Below are 19,062 nucleotides of genomic sequence, written 5' to 3' on the forward strand. Positions count from 1 at the left end.
CTCCCGGGGTCAGACGCAGAGTGAAACTCACTCCAAACCGTCCCATCACACACTCCCGGGGTCAGACACAGAGTGAAACTCCCTCCACACTGACCCATCACACACTCCCGGGGTCAGACACAGAGTGAAGCTCCTCCACACTGTCCCATCACACACTCCGGGGGTCAGACACAGAGTGAAACTCCCTCCACACTGTCCCATCACACACTCCCGGGGTCAGACACAGAGTGAAACTCCCTCCACACCGTCCTATCACACACTCACGGGGTCAGACACAGAGTGATGCTCCCTCCACACCGTCCCATCACACACTCCCGGGGTCAGACACAGAGTGAAACACCCTCCACACCGTCCCATCACACACTCCCGGGGTCAGACACAGAGTGAAGCTCCCTCCACACCGTCCCATCACACACTCTCGGGGTCAGACACGGAGTGAAACTCCCTCCACACCGTCCCATCACACACTCCCGGGGTCAGACACAGAGTGAAGCTCCCTCCACACCGTCCCATCACACACTCTCGGGGTCAGACACGGAGTGAAACTCCCTCCACACCGTCCCATCACACACTCCCGGGGTCAGACACAGAGTGAAACTCCCTCCACACCGTCCCATCACACACTCCCGGGGTCAGACACAGAGTGAAACTCCCTCCACACCGTCCCATCACACACTCCCGGGGTCAGACACAGAGTGAAACTCCCTCCACACCGTCCCATCACACACTCCCGGGGTCAGACACAGAGTGAAACTCCCTCCACACTGTCCCATCACACACTCCCGGGGTCAGACTCAGTGAAACTCCCTCCACACTGTCCCATCACACACTCCCGGGGTCAGACACAGAGTGAAACTCCCTCCACACTGTCCCATCACACACTCCCGGGGTCAGACACAGAGTGAAACTCCCTCCTCAGCGTCCCATCACACACTCCCGGGGTCAGACAGAGAGTGAATCTCCCTCCACACCGTCCCATCACACACTCCCGGGGTCAGACACAGAGTGAAACTCCCTCCACACCGTCCCATCACACACTCCCGGGGTCAGACACAGAGTGAAACTCCCTCCACACCGTCCCATCACACACTCCCGGGGTCAGACACAGAGTAAAACTCCCTCCACACCGTCCCATCACACACTCCCGGGGTCAGACACAGAGTGAATCTCCCTCCACACCGTCCCATCACACACTCCCGGGGTCAGACACAGAGTGAAACTCCCTCCACACCGTCCCATCACACACTCCCGGGGTCAGACACAGAGTGAAACTCCCTCCACACCGTCCCATCACACACTCCTGGGGTCAGACACAGAGTGAAACTCCCTCCACACCGTCCCATCAGAGACTCCCGGGGTCAGACACAGAGTGAAACTCCCTCCACACCGTCCCATCACACACTCCCGGGGTCAGACACAGAGTGAAACTCCCTCAACACTGTCCCATCACACACTCCCGGGGTCAGACACAGAGTGAAACTCCTTCCACACTGTCCCATCACACACTCCCGGGGTCAGACACAGAGTGAAACTCCCTCTACACCGTCCCATCACACACTCCCGGGGTCAGATACAGAGTGAAACTCCCTCCACACAGTCCCATCACCCACTCCCGGGGTCAGACACAGAGTGAAACTCCCTCCACATTGTCCCATCACACACTCCCGGGGTCAGACACAGAGTGAAACTCCCTCCACACCGTCCCATCACACACTCCCAGGGTCAGACACAGAGTGAAACTCCCTCTACACCGTCCCATCACACACTCCCGGGGTCAGACACAGAGTGAAACTCCCTCCACACCGTCCCATCACACACTCCCGGGGTCAGACACAGAGTGAAACCCCCTCCACACCGTCCCATCACACACTCCCGGGGTCAGACACAGAGTGAAACTCCCTCCACACCGTCCCATCACACACTCCCGGGGTCAGACACAGAGTGAAACTCCCTCCACACCGTCCCATCACACACTCCCGGGGTCAGACACAGAGTGGAACTCCCTCCACACCGTCCCATCACACACTCCCGGGGTCAGACACAGAGTGAAACTCCCTCCACACCGTCCCATCACACACTCCCGGGGTCAGACACAGAGTGGAACTCCCTCCACACCGTCCCATCACACACTCCGAGGATGGGGATAACTCCTTAGATTAATTTCATATTTCTGTACATCAGCTATATTGAACTTTGTGAACACTGCCTCCCTCCCTACCTACGAGTTCCTCAACTACATTCAACCTTCACTCGTCTGAAACCCCTGTGACCCTGCACATTCTTCCCACTCCCTGAATTCCAGCCCCTCCACCCTACCCCTCTTCCTCTGCTCCCCTCCCCCCGCCGAGTGACTGCTATGCCTTTATCGACCTGGCCCCTCCACCCTGCCCCTCCTCCCCCACCCCTGGGTGGCAGCCATGCCTTGTTCTACCCAGCCCCGCACTATGAGATTCCTTCCCTCTCCTACCCGGCTGCTCTTTCTCCCCTTTCCTTTTTATCTCCATTATCTCTGTTTTCTCTATCCTCTCTCCCACTCCCTCCTCTTGTTTCTGCCTCACTCTCCCTATCTCTTCACCTTCCTTTCTTCTCCCTCTCATTCCTCTTTCTCCCTCTCTCTCTCTCTTCTTCCCCAATCTCCAGCTCCTCTGTCACTTCTTTATTTCTCTCCTCCTCACTCTCCCTCTCCATCCCACTGTCTCCTTTCTCCTTCTGTCCTTCCCCCCTGTATCTTTCCTGCCTCTCCTTTTCCTCCTGTTCTTTACTCCTGTCTCCTCCCTCCCTCCCGCGATGTGAGAGGGGAGGGGTCTATTTGTAAACTCCAGGCCGCGGGAGGGAGGTGAATTTTCCGCCGCTGAAGTTGGGTTGAACGATACGGAGTGGGTTGTGCCTTGCACGTCTCATTCCCAACTCTGGCACAAAACCTTTTTCCAGGCTCCGGACTTGGCTGTTCCCTCTCTCCCGCCCGCTTGGATTACAACTTTCACTGGGAATCGGACGGCGCTTTTCCCCACGCCGGGAGCAGCCCGCGGCCAGGAGGTGAGGGAGACGGGAACGGCTGTCGTCCCCGAGTGCTCGGCTTGACCTGTGGATCCGAGCGGGGAGCTCGGGGCGTCGGCGAGCGGGGGTAGGGAGGGCTCGGGAGAGAGGGAGAGCACATGTAGGCTGAGACAGAGGGGACGGAGATGTACGTGGGGGAAAGGCGGATGAAGGGGAGACGGCGGAGAGGCACAGATAGAAGAAGAGAGAGCGAGGGAGAGGAGTGTGGGGTGGGAAAGTGGGAGAGAGGGAGGGAGGGAAAGGGAGAGAGGTCACACAGAGCGACGCACACACACTTACACACACACACAAATACACACACAGACACACACACAAATACACACACAGACACACACACAACTACACAACAGTCCCAAGACGTATTCACAAAGACACAGGGAGAGGCGGATCTGGGGATTGTGTGCCGATCATTTGGGATACAGGGAGAACCGGGTTGGTGAGGTGGTGGGGGGGGAGACAAGGACATTGGGGTACATGGGAGGGCGGTGCCCCTAGGTCACGTCAGGACGGAGGAGCTGTGGAGGGGGCAGAGTGGGTCCCGGAGAGAGGCAGTCGGGATTTGAGGGCGGAGGGTGGAAGAGGGGAGGCGACCGGGACGTCCCGGGAATGAATGGATCCGGGTTCCACATTGTACCTGAGAGGTGGGGGCAATGTACCACTTGTTTGTCGGGGCGGGGGGAGTGGACCTCAGATTGTGTGTGTGTGTGAGAGACTCTTCCAGCTGTCCACACCTGTTATCCAGAGTTGGGTGCTGGTGTGGGGTGAGACGGTAGTTTGGGGGGGGGGGTTGCTGGTGAGCTGGAAATGGTAGACGGGGTCACCCCCCCCTACCCCGACCGCCACGGGTCACTGGGGTGGTTAGGAGGGAGAGGTGTGGGGGGGAGTATGGACGGAAGGAGAGTGGGGAGAAAGGGAGAGAGATGCTGAGAGGGTGAGAGGAAAAGAGGAGGAGGGTGGGGTGACAGAGGGACAGAGATACACGGGTACAGAGAGTGAATGATGGAGGGGGGAGGTAGTGAAAGAGGGAGGTCAGGAGAAAGAGGAGACAGTGACCGAGGGAGGTGAAGAGGCATTGAGGGAGACGCTGGGGCGATGAGTGAGGGAAGGAGTGGATGGGACGGGGAGTTATCAGATCATGAGTTGTATAGACAGGGTGAAAGCACACAGTCTTTTTCCTGCCAGAGGTGAGAGATTTAAAAGGGATGTTGGGGTAGATTCTTCATTCAGAGGGCGGTGAGAATTTGGAACAAGCTGCCAGCGGTAGGAGAGATGCACATTAGCAATGTGTAAAAGCATTTGGTTAAATGCACTGAGAGGTTTAGAGAGGTGCATTTGCTGGGCAACAGGGTTAGTATGGATGAGTTGGGCTGAAGGGCCTGTTTTGGTGCTATACGTCTCTGTGGGTGAAGTGGGTTGGGGGAGGGTGGCTCTCTCACCTATGATCCCAACTCTGTCACTCCTGATTCCCACTGCTCCCCCCTCTCCTCACCAGACTGGGCCCCACCAGCGAATCCTGCCCACCCCAGACCAGCAGAAGCGGCCCCTCGGGTCCCACAGGACGGGATGGGGGTGTGGTTTGCGCGTCTGGGGGGAGTCATGGGTGGGACAGGGGCTTGACGCACTAGGCCCAAAGCCTGGTGCTCATCTGCAGCCTAGCGCTGCCGTCTGTAGGGCTGCTGGGGAAGCGACTCACAGTTGTGGAGCAGTACAGCACAAAAACAGGCCTTTTGGCCCATCATTAATTTGCTTGTCCACTCTTACTCTCTAGCCTTCTCTACCGTGTGCCTGCCTAAACACAGTGAGTGCATTACCTCAGGGGCAGATGTCACCACCCCCCGAGAAACACTCACCCCTGAGATTCTCCTCCCTCCCCTCTTAAACCCACACCTTCTTGTTCTTGATGCCCCCACCACAGGGAAAAACAGACTATCCACCCTATCTATATCTATTGTACCTTTGTCACGTTCTCCTTCACTCCAGGGAAAACCCGGAGCATTGCATATTTACCAGGAACGTTCTGTAGTTTAGCAGAGGCATGTATTTGCCGGGAGTGAAGGGCATGAAGAATGGTTGGAGGTCCCTGCTGCCCAGCCTATAATTCCCCTCAGGAAGGAGGTACAGGAGGACCAGGACTCGACTGCCAGACGGGGTAACAGCTTCTCCCCTCGGGCTGCGAGGCTAACGAGTATCCCGCCACCACCGAGGTCTCGTCACTGGGACAGCGAACTGCTCGATGTTTAGCCGTGCTGCGTTCTCAATGCAATTTGAATTATACTTTACTAACGTATTTATGGTAACATTATGTGATGTGCTTTGTGGGTGACCGTGGTCCAGAGGAACGTTGTTTCGATCGGTGAAGTTGGACTTGAGCCGTCCCCAGCCTGTCCGACATCTCCCCGTGACCAGAGCATTGCAACCCAGGCACCGTCCTGGTGAATCTCCTCCAGCACAGTCACACCCTTCTCGCAGCACGGTGACCAGTACTGCACGCAGTACTCCGAGTTCAGCTTACCCAGTGTCTCAGACCCACGAAGACCAGAGCCCTTCAACGCCCGGTCCGCCAGTGCTGCCACGTCCAGGGAGTGTAGGGTTAAACGTTCACCACCCACCATCCACTGACTACCGTCTGACATCCCAGGACACATCGCCTCACATCTGGAACAAACTCCACCCAACTTTCCGCCTGGTCCGGATTCTGTTGTCACCTCGGATACCCTTCCTCTCGATCCACACCACCAACAAGCTTTGCGTCATTTACAAACGTACCAACCCCGCCTCCTACCTTCACGCCCGAGTCGTTATCATCGACAGCAAGCATCCATTCACAACACCAACTCACCACCCACCACCCTCTCCAGGGATACCAGGTGCCTTTAGCTTCTCGCATATTTGGTAGGAAGAGGGGAGAGGGAGGGGAGGCAAAACTGTGTCACAGTCTGTGGTGTCAGGCACTCCCCATTTCTGTGGGCCTACACCCCTCTCATCTCTATAACTCACTCTGACCCCAAAACCCCTCCCATCTCTATAACCCCCCTCTGACCCCTACATCCCTCCCATCTCTATAACCCCCCTCTGACCCTTAACACCACTCCCATTTCTATAACCCCCCTCTGACCCCTACACCCCTCCCATCTCTATAACCCCCCTCTGACCCCTACATCCTTCCCATCTCTATAACCCCCCTCTGACCCTTAACACCACTCCCATTTCTATAACCCCCCTCTGACCCCTACACCCCTCCCATCTCTATAACCCCCCTCTGACCCCTAACAACCCTCCCATCTCTATAACCCTCTCTGTCCCCTACACCCCTCCCTGCCTGTGAAACCCCCCACCCATCCCTGGCTCCTACACTTCTTCCCATCTCCGTCACCCCTTCTGGACCCTAAACTCCTCCCTGTCTCCGTGACCCCCTCCAGCCCCTACACCCTCCCTGTCTCCATGACCCTCTCCGGTCCCTACACCCTCCCTGTCTCTGTGACCCCCTCTGGCCCCTACACCCCTCCCTTCTCTATAACCCCTCCCTCTGACCCCTACACCCCTCCTGTCTTTATAACCCCATCTGACGTACACCCCTCCTCCTCTATAACCCTCTCTGTCCTCTACACCCCTCCCTGCCTGTGAATGCCTCCCCCCATCCCTGGTTCCTACACTTCTTCCCATCTCTGTCACCCCTTCTGGACCCTAAACTCCTCCCTGTCTCTGACCCCCTCCGGCCCCTACACCCCTCCCCATCACTCGTAGGCTGCCCCCAGTACAGACTGCACTGGTCGTTGATGCAAAGAGACATTTCACTGTGTGATCCGGTGTACTAGTGACAAATAAAGCTCCCCCTCATTAACCTCTTGTATTTGTGCCAGCAGGTCAGGCAGTGTTAGTGGAGAGCAGAGAAGCTGATCACAGGTGGAGGTAGCTGATCTGATTCAGGGAGAAGGAGAGCAAGTTACCTGAAAACTGGGGGGTCTTTAGACTTCCCCATGGAGAGAAACACCCTCCCACACCTACTGCTCGGGATCGTCTATACCTCAATGCCAACCTCTCTCACTCCTCCCCCCAATGGATACAAGCTGAGCCTGTCCAATCTTCACATTGAGTCACCCAGAGGCCCTTCAGCTCATCTGTTACTGCTAACCCATCAAGGTCCACCCTATTTCCCAGTACTTGATCCATATCTTTCTCTGACTTGGCAATTCAATAGCTCATCCAGATACTTCACAAATACTGTGAGGTAGTGTGTTCCTGTTTCCAACATCCTCTCAGGTGTGTGTGTGTATGTGGGATGGGGGGAATTTTCCTCTTCAAAACCCTCTCTAAACCTCTTTCCCTCTCTTCCCTCCCCCACCCACTTTAGATGTATGCCTTCTATTTTTTAGACACCTTTTCTCTGGGGAGATGTTTCTGTTGGGCTTCATTCATTGGGAAATTGAGTTCAAGGACTGTGAGGTAAAGTGGCAGCTCTATGAAACCCTGGTTAGACCTCCCTGGGAATATTGTGTTCAATTCTGGTCGCCTCATTATAGGAAGCATGTAGAGTAGATTTGACAGGATGCTGTCTGGATTGGAGAGCTGTCTGGATTGGAGAGCTGTCTGGATTAGAGAACTGTCTGGATTGGAGAGCTGTCTGGATTAGAGAACTGTCTGGATTGGAGAACTGTCTGGATTGGAGAGCTGTCTGGATTGGAGAACTGTCTGGATTAGAGAACTGTCTGGATTGGAGAGCTGTCTGGATTAGAGAACTGTCTGGATTGGAGAGCTGTCTGGATTAGAGAACTGTCTGGATTAGAGAACTGTCTGGATTAGAGAACTGTCTGGATTGGAGAGCTGTCTGGATTAGAGAACTGTCTGGATTAGAGAGCTGTCTGGATTAGAGAGCTGTCTGGATTGGAGAGCTGTCTGGATTGGAGAGCTGTCTGGATTAGAGAACTGTCTGGATTAGAGAGCTGTCTGGATTGGAGAGCTGTCTGGATTAGAGAACTGTCTGGATTGGAGAACTGTCTGGATTGGAGAGCTGTCTGGATTAGAGAACTGTCTGGATTGGAGAACTGTCTGGATTAGAGAGCTGTCTGGATTGGAGAGCTGTCTGGATTGGAGAGCTGCCTGGATTGGAGAGCTGTCTGGATTGGAGAGCTGTCTGGATTGGAGAGCTGTCTGGATTAGAGAGCTGTCTGGATTGGAGAGCTGTCTGGATTGGAGAGCTGTCTGGATTGGAGAGCTGTCTGGATTGGAGAGCTGTCTGGATTGGAGAGCTGTCTGGATTAGAGAGCTGTCTGGATTGGAGAGCTGTCTGGATTGGAGAGCTGTCTGGATTGGAGAGCTGTCTGGATTAGAGAGCTGTCTGGATTGGAGAGCAGGTTTTATGATGACAGGTTGAGGGAGCTAGGGGTTTTATTTTATCTTGGGAATGAAAGAGGAGGAAGGGTGACTTGATAAAGGTATACATGATGAAGAGAGGCATGGATCAAGCGGAAAGCAAGAGTGGCAATAGCTAATATGAGGGGACATAAATTTAAGGAGTTGGATTAAAGTATAGTCCAGCGGTTCCCACCTTTTTCCAGGGGCCCCCACTGAGTGGTCCATTGGTTGGGAATGCCTGGTATAGAGACAAGTTTTTTACGCACGGAGTGGTGGGTACGTGGAATGGACTGCCGGGGTGGTGGGAGAGGTAGATACGTTAAGAACATTTAAGTATCTTACAAAAGCAAGAAGATGATAGAAAATGGGTGAGCTATGTGGGAGGGAAGGGTTAAATTGATCTTCAAGCAGGTTAAAAGGTTGGCAGAACATCGTGGGCCAAAGGCTCTGGTCTGTTCTATGTTCTTGTTGTATGATTATCTCCCTTGTCTTTGTCCTCATCACTTTGCCCAGCTCTGACAGGTCCCCCTCAGCCTCCTCTGCTCCAGGGAGGATCGACCCAGCCTCTCCTGTCTCTTCGCATAAGTCAGCTTACTGATTGAATAAACTGATTTATTAAATAAGGAATTGGTGGAAGGGTTAAGGGGCTGATGAAAGTGATGAAGGGTCATATGGGGGGGGGGAGACAGTAATGGGTAGCTGAGGAGGAAGAGAAGGGGGCGAGAGGGGAATGGAAGAAAGAGAGAAGGGGGGCGGGGGAGACAATACTGGAAGGAGAAATCGATGCTCATATCATCAGGTTGGAGGATACACAGACGGAATGTGAGACAGCGTCTTCCGTAAACACGGCCGACGGTGGGGAGGGATAAATCTCCTTACGTCCCTGCGTGATCGAATTACTGTACCAGATCATGATGCAACCAGTCAGGATACTTTCAGCAGTACTGCTGTAGAAGTTTGTCAGAGGGTTCAGTGACAAGCCATTGACTCCGACACGGTCCACCTCGGTCAGGTCCTCCCTCATCCCCCTCAGCTTCAGGGAGAAGACAGCCAGCCTCTCCAGACTTTCCTCATAAACTGAGGCACCCCATCCCCGGCCTCACACTGCGGAATCTCCTCTGTTCCTTCTCCACCATAAAAACACCCTCAGTCCAGAGAAACTGGGGTAAACTTCCCTGAACGCATGAACATCAGTCCTCGTATCAGGAAGCCGATGTTGGTTTGGTTAGCCTTACTGCTGTTACATGCACCATGGTTCAGAGGAGACTTTCACAGACCAGTTCATTACAGAGGGCACGGCACCGAGCAGGAGGAATCCAGCACAATCGCAATGCAGGATACAGTGGTGTTCCAGGGATTTTATTGTGTGATGGGTTAGTTAAGGACATGGGTCTTTCACCATGATGAATTCCCTTCACTGTTTCTCCAGGAATATAGTCACTGAGATGAGATTGTACTCTGAACAGAGCACAGGAGAGGGTCGCTACACAGACAGGACCATTCAGACACAGAGTGAATCTCCCTCCACACTGTCCCATCACACACTCCCGGGGTCAGACACAGAGTGAAACTCCCTCCACACCGTCCCATCACACACTCCCGGGGTCAGACACAGAGTGAAACTCCCTCCACACCGTCCCATCACACACTCCCGGGGTCAGACAGAGTGAAACTCCCTCCACACCGTCCCATCACACACTCCCGGGGTCAGACACAGAGTGAAGCTCCCTCTACACCATCCCATCACACACTCCCGGGGTCAGACACAGAGTGAAACTCCCTCTACACCGTCCCATCACACACTCCCGAGGTCAGACACAGAATGAAACCCCCTTCTCCCTGCCTTAGTAGTTGTTGGGCTTCAGACCGGGGGACATCCAAGCTCCTTTTCGGTGAGTGTGGAGAGCACGTTTTTTTTGTCATTTTATAGAATATTTTACGACCTGCTTGCTACTTCAGATTCATATTAAAAATAATCACCCCGGTTCCTGAAATATTTATCACTGCCAAATGAATATTGTAATTTTTTACATAATGGCTGCTGGTAATTATCATAATGTGGTTGTGCATGCATAATTAATCAGTTCAATCCTCCCCAGTCCCTGGAGGAATGTATAATTCACCCAGATCGCTTAATAAAATTTTCAGAAGATAGATTCGGGAACCAGGGAAAGCTGGGAGACACCTTTACCATCCTGAGGAATTTCTGTCTCCCTTCCAAATGACCTCTGGGCCATAGACCGAGGAATGAAGAGGTGTTGGGGTGGAGACATTAGATGTCAAGGTTCAAAGGGCAAAGAAAAGTTGGCAGACAGTCCCCATCCCTCCCACTCTATGTCCCTCTCCACTCAATGCCCAGCACCTCCTTTCCATTGCTAGATGTTTGTGGGATCTCGCTGTGCCTCCATGTTTCTCTCCGTGTCATGGGAACGTGTCCTCAGGGTGCCAACTTGGGGTGGTAGGGGGGAGTACTTGACAATGCTTTCTTCAGTCAGTGGGCCACCTCATCTATAGGTAGGGTGGCCATATTTGTTGTGGGCAGAGTGGCCATTACTGTCATGATCACAGACAGGGTGGCCATATTTGTTATGGGTAAACTGACCTTGACTGTCGCAGTCATGGATACAGTGGCCATGTTTGTCTAGGGCACAGTGGGCACGTTTACGCTGGACAGGCCAAACTTGGCTGTCATGTATGGGGCGGTCACCTATCTTCCACATCAGCTGGCCGTCGCCAGTGTGGACAGGCTGGTTTCCTTGTGGCTGACAAGAGCCAATCTCCTGCCTGGAATGCAGGGGATTGGGGCCTTGCCTGTGAGAGTCCCTGAGCCTGTCAGCTGGCCCCGAGAGGCTCCCTGCAGACCATGCCAACGTTGGGCCTCAAGCTCAGAGCCCCAGATGAGAGACACATTAGCATAGCGGCCTCGCAGGCCGACAACCCGGCAGGCCTGCATTGCTGAATAGCCTCCTCCTGACAATAGACACCCCCTTCCTGAGGCCGACAGAGAACTGGTTTCACCGCGAGGGGAATGAACGAAGGGCTGTAATTTAGAATTTAATTAAATCTTTCTCCCTTCCGTGCCGAGTGAAGGTACAAATTGACATTAACAAATGCCAGGCCCTCAAACCAATCGCTCTTCAATTAGTTTCTGACCATCTCCTCATCATTTGTCAGTCCCGCTGTGTCTGACAGGCACTGAGGCTGGAAGTTAACTGACGTGAAGACTGAGACAGAGGGCTGATTAGAAACTCCCCCTCCCCGCTTCCTCAGGGCCACCGATTCTGCTTCTTAGGGAGAGGGGAGGGGGAATTCCAAATGCATCTCAGTAGAAACCTTTCTCAAGTGGCTTCTCCACTAACCCACCTAGAGTATGATATGGTCCCTCCTCACCTTCCCTCCCACAGTGAGACACTCCACTGTTCCTCCCACAGCGACATGCTCCCTCATCACCACCCCACCCACTGCGACATGCTCCCTCCTCACCTTCCCTCCCACAGTGAGTTGCTCCCTCCTCACCACCCCTCCCACAGTGAGACACTCCCACTTCACTGTTCCTCCGACAGCGACATGCTCCCTCATCACCATCCCTCCCACAGCGACATGCTCCCTCACCACCCTCCCACGGCGAGACACTCCCTCCTCCGCCCCTCCCACAGCGACATGCTCCCTCCTCACCGCCCCTCCCACAGTGACATGCTCCCTCATCACCTTCCCTCCCACAGCGACACGCTCCCTCATCACCACCCCTCCCACTGCGACATGCTCCCTCATCACCACCCCTCCCACTGCGACATGCTCCCTCCTCACCTTCCCTCCCACAGTGAGTTGCTCCCTCCTCACCTTCCCTCCCACAGAGACACTCCACTGTTCCTCCCACAGCGACATGCTCCCTCATCACCTTCCCTCCCACAGTGAGACACTCCACTGTTCCTCCCACAGCGACATGCTCCCTCCTCACCTTCCCTCCCACAGTGAGACACTCCACTGTTCCTCCCACAGCGACATGCTCCCTCATCACCATCCCTCCCACAGCGACATGCTCCCTCACCACCATCCCTCCCACAGCGACATGCTCCCTCATCACCACCCCTCCCACAGCGACATGCTCCCTCGCCACCCTCCCACGGCGAGACACTCCCTCCTCCGCCCCTCCCACAGCGAGATGCTCCCTCATCACCGCACCTCCCACAGCGACATGCTCCCTCATCACCACCCCTCCCACAGTGACACGCTCCCTCATCACCACCCCTCCCGCAGCGACATGCTCCCTCATCACCACCCCTCCCACAGTGACACGCTCCCTCATCACCACCCCTCCCACAGCGACATGCTCCCTCATCACCACCCCTCCCATGGTGAGACACTCCCTCCTCACCCCCTCCCACAGCGAGACGCTCCCTCACCACCCTCCCATGGTGAGACACTCCCTCCTCACAGCGAGATGCTCCCTCATCACCACCCCCACAGCGACATGCTCCCTCACCACCCTCCCACGGCGAGACACTCCCTCCTCACCGCCCCTCCCACAGCGAGACGCTCCCTCATCACCCTCCCATGGTGAGACTCCCTCATCACCACCCCTCCCACAGCGACATGCTCCCTCACCACCCTCCCATGGCGAGAGACTCCCTCCTCACCGCCCCTCCCACAGTGAAACACTCCCACTTCACTGTTCCTCCCACAGCAACATGCTCCCTCACCACCCTCCCACGGCGAGACACTCCCTCCTCACCGCCCCTCCCACAGCGAGACGCTCCCTCATCACCCTCCCATGGTGAGACACTCCCTCATCACCACCCCTCCCACAGCGACATGCTCCCTCAGCACCCTCCCACGGCGAGACACTCCCTCCTCACCATCCCTCCCACAGTGAGTCTCCCTCCTCACCATCCCTCCCGCAGTGAGACACTCCCACTTCACTGTTCCTCCCACAGCGACATGCTCCCTCACCACCACCCCTCCCACTGCGACATGCTCCCTCATCACCACCCCTCCCACAGTGACATGCTCCCTCAGCCCCCTCCCACGGCGAGACACTCCCTCCTCACCATCCCTCCCACAGTGAGTCACTCCCTCCTCACCATCCCTCCCACAGTGAGTCACTCCCTCCTCACCACCCCTCCCACAGCGACATGCTCCCTCAGCACCCTCCCACGGCGAGACACTCCCTCCTCACCATCCCTCCCACAGTGAGTCACTCCCTCCTCACCGCCCCTCTCACAGTGAGTCACTCCCTCCTCACCATCCCTCCCACAGTGAGTCACTCCCTCCTCACCGCCCCTCTCACAGTGAGTCACTCCCTCCTCACCATCCCTCCCGCAGTGAGACACTCCCACTTCACTGTTCCTCCCACAGCGACATGCTCCCTCACCACCACCCCTCCCACAGCGACATGCTCCCTCACCACCCTCCCATGGCGAGAGACTCCCTCCTCACCACCCCTCCCACCGCGACATGCTCCCTCCTCACCGCCCCTCCCACAGTGAGTCACTCCCTCCTCACCGCCCCTCCCACAGTGAGACACTCCCACTTCACTGTTCCTCCCACCGCGACATGCTCCCTTCTCACCGCCCCTCCCACAGTGAGTCACTCCCTCCTCACCGCCCCTCCCACAGTGAAACACTCCCACTTCACTGTTCCTCCCACAGTGACATGCTCCCTCATCACCACCCTCCCACAGCGAGACAGCAGGAAATGTGCCAGGGAGAAAGTAGAGGTTATCTGATTAAGACACAGTTAGGTCGATTTTTGCATACGTGGGGTGATAACGGTTGTGAGGGAAAGGCAGGTAGGTGGAGCTGAGTGCACAGCCAGATCAGCCATGGTCTGATCGATGGCGGAGCAGGCTCGTCGGGCCAGTTGGCCAACCCCTGCCCCTATTTCTTACGTTCTGACACGGAGAGCCACCAGCTTGGCAGGTATTCAGACACAGCGACAGAGCACTCTCTCTGAATGGCAGCAGAAAGACAGATCCCTACCTTCCTCTGTGCCTAAGAGGGGTGGTGCTGAGTCCAGTGGCGGTTCACAAGAGCAGCTCTGGGAATGACAGGGTTAATGTAGGAGGAGTGTTTGAGGCCTGTTCTCGACGGAGTTCAGGGGGGCAGAACTGTCTGGATACTGAACGGCCTGAACAGAGCAGACAGGGAGAGTGAGAGAGTGTGGGATCTAGGAGCATGGCCTCTGAATAAAGGGGACTTTCTTCAGCCAGAGGGTGGTGAATCCAAGCACCAAACCATGTCAGTAATCCACCCTCTGAAACTCATTCTCAGAATCGCTATCAGGTTTATTATCGCTGACTTGTGTGTCATGAAATCTGTCAGTTCGTGCCAGCAGTACAGTGCAAAATTACTACAAATTAGAAAAAAAATGTTAAAGAAAGACTATCAAGGCAGTTCACACCTTCAAGGGCCGTTCAGAAATCTGATGGTGGACGAGGAAGACGCTATCCCTGAGTGAGAGTCTTTAGGCTCCTGCATCCTCTCCGATGGGCGTGATGAGAAGAAGGCGTGTCCTGGCTGCTGAAAGTCCTTTATGAAGGACGCTGCCTTCTTGAGGCAGCACTTCTAAAGATGCCCTTGCTGGTGGAGTGTGCTGTGGCTGTGGTGGAGCTGGGTCAGGCTACAGCCCTCTGCAGCCTCTTCTGGTCCTGAGCATTGGAGCCTCCCCACCAGGTGTCGATGCGACCGGTCAGAATGCTCTTCACCGTACGTCCGTAGATATTTGTTAGAGTCTTTGCTGACCTGAAACTTGTACTGAAGGAGAGTCACTGGTGTCACTTCCTCTGAGATACTGACTGACGCACCATCAATAACTCTCTGAGACGTGAGGCGAGATATAGGCTCGGAGAAACTCAGCGCTCGACTCTCTGACCCGCTGCCACCGCGTCGCTAAGCGATGTCTTGCGTAGACGGTGTTCACCGGCCGCAGGTACTGTCTTTTGAGGGCGTCCAGGCCTCTGATAAGGGAATATACTTTTGGACTTACTCTTGATAGTAGGATTTTGTACATTGTGGCAGGCTCAGTCACTGGAATCTGTTCCAAGTATGACTGGAAGCATGCAAGCCAGAGTTCAAAGGCCAGAGCTGCTTCTGGCGCTGAGTTTCTCCGAGCCGATATCTTGCCTCACGTCTCAGAGAGTTATTGATGGTGCATCAATTTTATTGACTGGAAGAAGGAACAAGCAGTGAGTGACCACCATACTACATCCTGGAGACTGAGAGGCCGGGCTCAGGGCCCAATCGCCTTTATACCGGGGTCAGTGGGAGGAGCCACAGGAGCAGTCAGTGGGGTATATGTGTCCAGACAGGTATATGTAGTTCACCACACTGACTTGAAGCCGCCGTTGACGCCTCGAGCAGGACTGGTGTGTGTTCTTTTTGAGATGAGTTTCCTGAAGTCCACAGTCGGTTCCTTGGTCCTGCTGACGCTGGGCGCATGGTTGCTCTTCAACAGCCAATCATTCCTGGCAAAGACCTGGTAATCTGTGTTGACGAGAGACACTAGACACCAGTTTCTGATGAACAGACAGGACAGGAACAGTGATAACATTGTGTAAATCAAGCTCACTACCCCTACTGGGCCATAGGCTGCCCACAGCGGCTCACTGGAGTCCTCTGACCTGGGCCAGTCCTTCACATTTTTCCCAGGTGTAGCCCGTCTTCCTATATAACAATCACAGCACGGAAACAGGCCATCTTGGCCCTCCTAGTCCGTGCCGAACCCTTAATCTCACCTAGTCCCACCTACCCGCACTCAGCCCATAACCCTCCACTCCTTTCCTGTCCATATACCTATCCAATTTTACCTTAAATGACACAACTGAACTGGCCTCCACTACTTCTACAGGAAGCTCATTCCACACAGCTATCACTCTTTGAGTAAAGAAATACCCCCTCGTGTTTCCCTTAAACTTCTGCCCCCTAACTCTCAAATCATGTCCTCTAGTTTGAATCTCCCCTACTCTCAATGGAAACAGCCTGTTCACATCAACTCTATCTATCCCTCTCAAAATTTTAAATACCTCGATCAAATCCCCCCTCAACCTTCTACGCTCCATTGAATAGAGACCTAACTTGTTCAACCTTTCTCTGTAACTTAAGTGCTGAAACCCAGGTAACATCCTAGTAAATCGTCTCTGCACTCTCTCTAATTTATTGATATCTTTCCTATAATTCGGTGACCAGAACTGCACACAATATTCCAAATTTGGCCTTACCAATGCCTTGTACAACTTTAGCATTACATCCCAACTTCTGTACTCAATGCTTTGATTTATAAAGGCCAGCGTTCCAAAAGCCCTCTTCACCACCCTATCTACATGAGACTCCACTTTCAGGGAACTATGCACAGTTATTCCTAGATCTCTCTGTTCCTCTGCATTCCTCAATGCCCTACCATTTACTCTGTATGTTCTATTTGGATTATTCCTGCCAAAATGTAGAACCTCACACTTCTCAGCATTAAACTCCATCTGCCAACATTCAGCCCATTCTTCTAACCGGCATAAATCTCCCTGCAAGCTTTGAAAACCCACCTCATTATCCACAACACCTCCTACCTTAGTATCATCGGCATACTTACTAATCCAATTTACCACCCCATCATCCAGATCATTTATGTATATTACAAACAACATTGGGCCCAAAACAGATCCCTGAGGCACCCCGCTAGTCACCGGCCTCCATCCTGATAAACAATTATCCACCACTACTCTCTGGCATCTCCCATCTAGCCACTGTTGAATCCATTTTATTACTCCAGCATTAATACCTAACGAACCTTCTTAACTAACCTTCCATGTGGAACTTTGTCAAAGGCTTTGCTGAAGTCCATATAGACTACATCCACTGCCTTACCCTCGTCAACATTCCTCGTAACTTCTTCAAAAAATTCAATAAGGTTTGTCAAACATGACCTTCCACGCACAAATCCAAGCTGGCTACTTCTAATCAGATCCCGTCTATCCAGATAATTATAAGTACTATCTCTAAGAATACTTTCCATTAATTTACCCACCACTGGGGGATCCTCCCTCTCCCAGGGATGAGGCTTTTGGAGCTTCTGTAGTACTGGGTTTTTTCAGGATGGGGTTGCTAGCCCCACGCCCACCATCCTCCTCTCACAGCCAGGCTGGGACTATCCATGGCAGAGTTTTAAATCACTGTACCTGAAGATGAATCAATAGGCTTTGAATATGGAGACTAGGCCAGAATCTGTTCTGTCCCAGAGGAAAAGGCTTCTTTACTACGAGTATGCCACTGTAGATTAGGTCATAATAGGTCAGTGTCAATCGCAGCCTCTAACAATGACATACCCCTAATTAAACATTTAATAATCCCTCCATAAACAGAAAGACATGAGTCCTCTCAGAGCATGAGGCCCCACAAATTACGACTGCAGCTGGGAGAAGACCACATCCACCATTGAAGATTCTCATCGTCGGGCAGGAGTGCAGAAACCTGAAGTCCCACACCAGCAGGTTGGGCGTGACTAGAACTAGAGGTCATGGGTTAAGCGTGAAATGTGTAAGAGGAACAGGAGGGAAATCTTCAGTCAGAAGGCGGTGAGACTGAGGAACGAGCTGCAAGTTTGAGCAGGTTTGATTACATCTAAGGGAAGTTTGGATAGGTGCATGGGTAGGAGGGCTATGGTCCGGCTGTAGGTCAATGGGACTAGGCAGCATAATAGTTTAGCACAGACTAGATGGACCGAAGGGTCTGTTTCTGTGCTGTAGTGCTCTATGGCTTTACTTCCCTTCAACCGTTCAGTTCTTGAACCAACTGGCACAACCCTCAGTACAGCAAGACTGTGAGCACTCTGTACGACAATGGACTTTCTGTGTTAATTCTACTACAAACCGAGCATACTTTACATGTTTTTTTTCTTGTGAATGCTGTGCACCTGATGCTGTGATGCTGTACCTGATGCTGTGAATCTGTACCTGATGCTGTGATGCTGTACCTGATGCTGTGATGCTGTACCTGATGCTGTGATGATGTGTACCTGATGCTGTGATGCTGTACCTGATGCTGTGATGCTGTACCTGATGCTGTGATGCTGTGCACCTGATGCTGTGAATCTGTACCTGATGCTGTGATGCTGTACCTGATGCTGTGATGCTGTACCTGATGCTGTGATGATGTACCTGATGCTGTGATGCTGTGTACCTGATGCTGTGATGCTGTACCTGATGCTGTGATGCTGTACCTGATGCTGTGATGCTGTACCTGATGCTGTGATGCTGTGTACCTGATGCTGTGATGCTGTACCTGATGCTGTGATGCTGTACCTGATGCTGTGATGCTGTACCTGATGCTGTGATGCTGTGTACCTGATGCTGTGATGCTGTACCTGATGCTGTGATGCTGTACCTGATGCTGTGATGATGTACCTGATGCTGTGATGCTGTGTACCTGATGCTGTGATGCTGTACCTGATGCTGTGATGCTGTACCTGATGCTGTGATGCTGTACCTGATGCTGTGATGCTGTGCACCTGATGCTGTGAATCTGTACCTGATGCTGTGATGCTGCTGTACCTGATGCTGTGATGCTGTACCTGATGCTGTGATGCTGTACCTGATGCTGTGATGCTGTGTACCTGATGCTGTGATGCTGTACCTGATGCTGTGATGCTGTACCTGATGCTGTGATG

General features: G+C 53.6%; 1 protein-coding gene across 1 annotated transcript in view; it reads left to right on the forward strand.

Moving 5' to 3' along the window:
- Positions 1-2,797: 2,797 nt before the first annotated feature.
- The window catches only part of LOC132386719 (semaphorin-6D-like), a 62,763-nt gene continuing 46,498 nt past the window's right edge, over positions 2,798-19,062 (forward strand). The window contains exon 1 of the mRNA XM_059959068.1: positions 2,798-3,036. The gene's annotated coding sequence lies outside the window, so the exon portion shown is untranslated. The remainder of the gene's footprint in view (positions 3,037-19,062) is intronic.

Source organism: Hypanus sabinus, unplaced genomic scaffold (assembly GCF_030144855.1).
Source record: "Hypanus sabinus isolate sHypSab1 unplaced genomic scaffold, sHypSab1.hap1 scaffold_1270, whole genome shotgun sequence".
Taxonomy (NCBI): domain Eukaryota; kingdom Metazoa; phylum Chordata; class Chondrichthyes; order Myliobatiformes; family Dasyatidae; genus Hypanus; species Hypanus sabinus.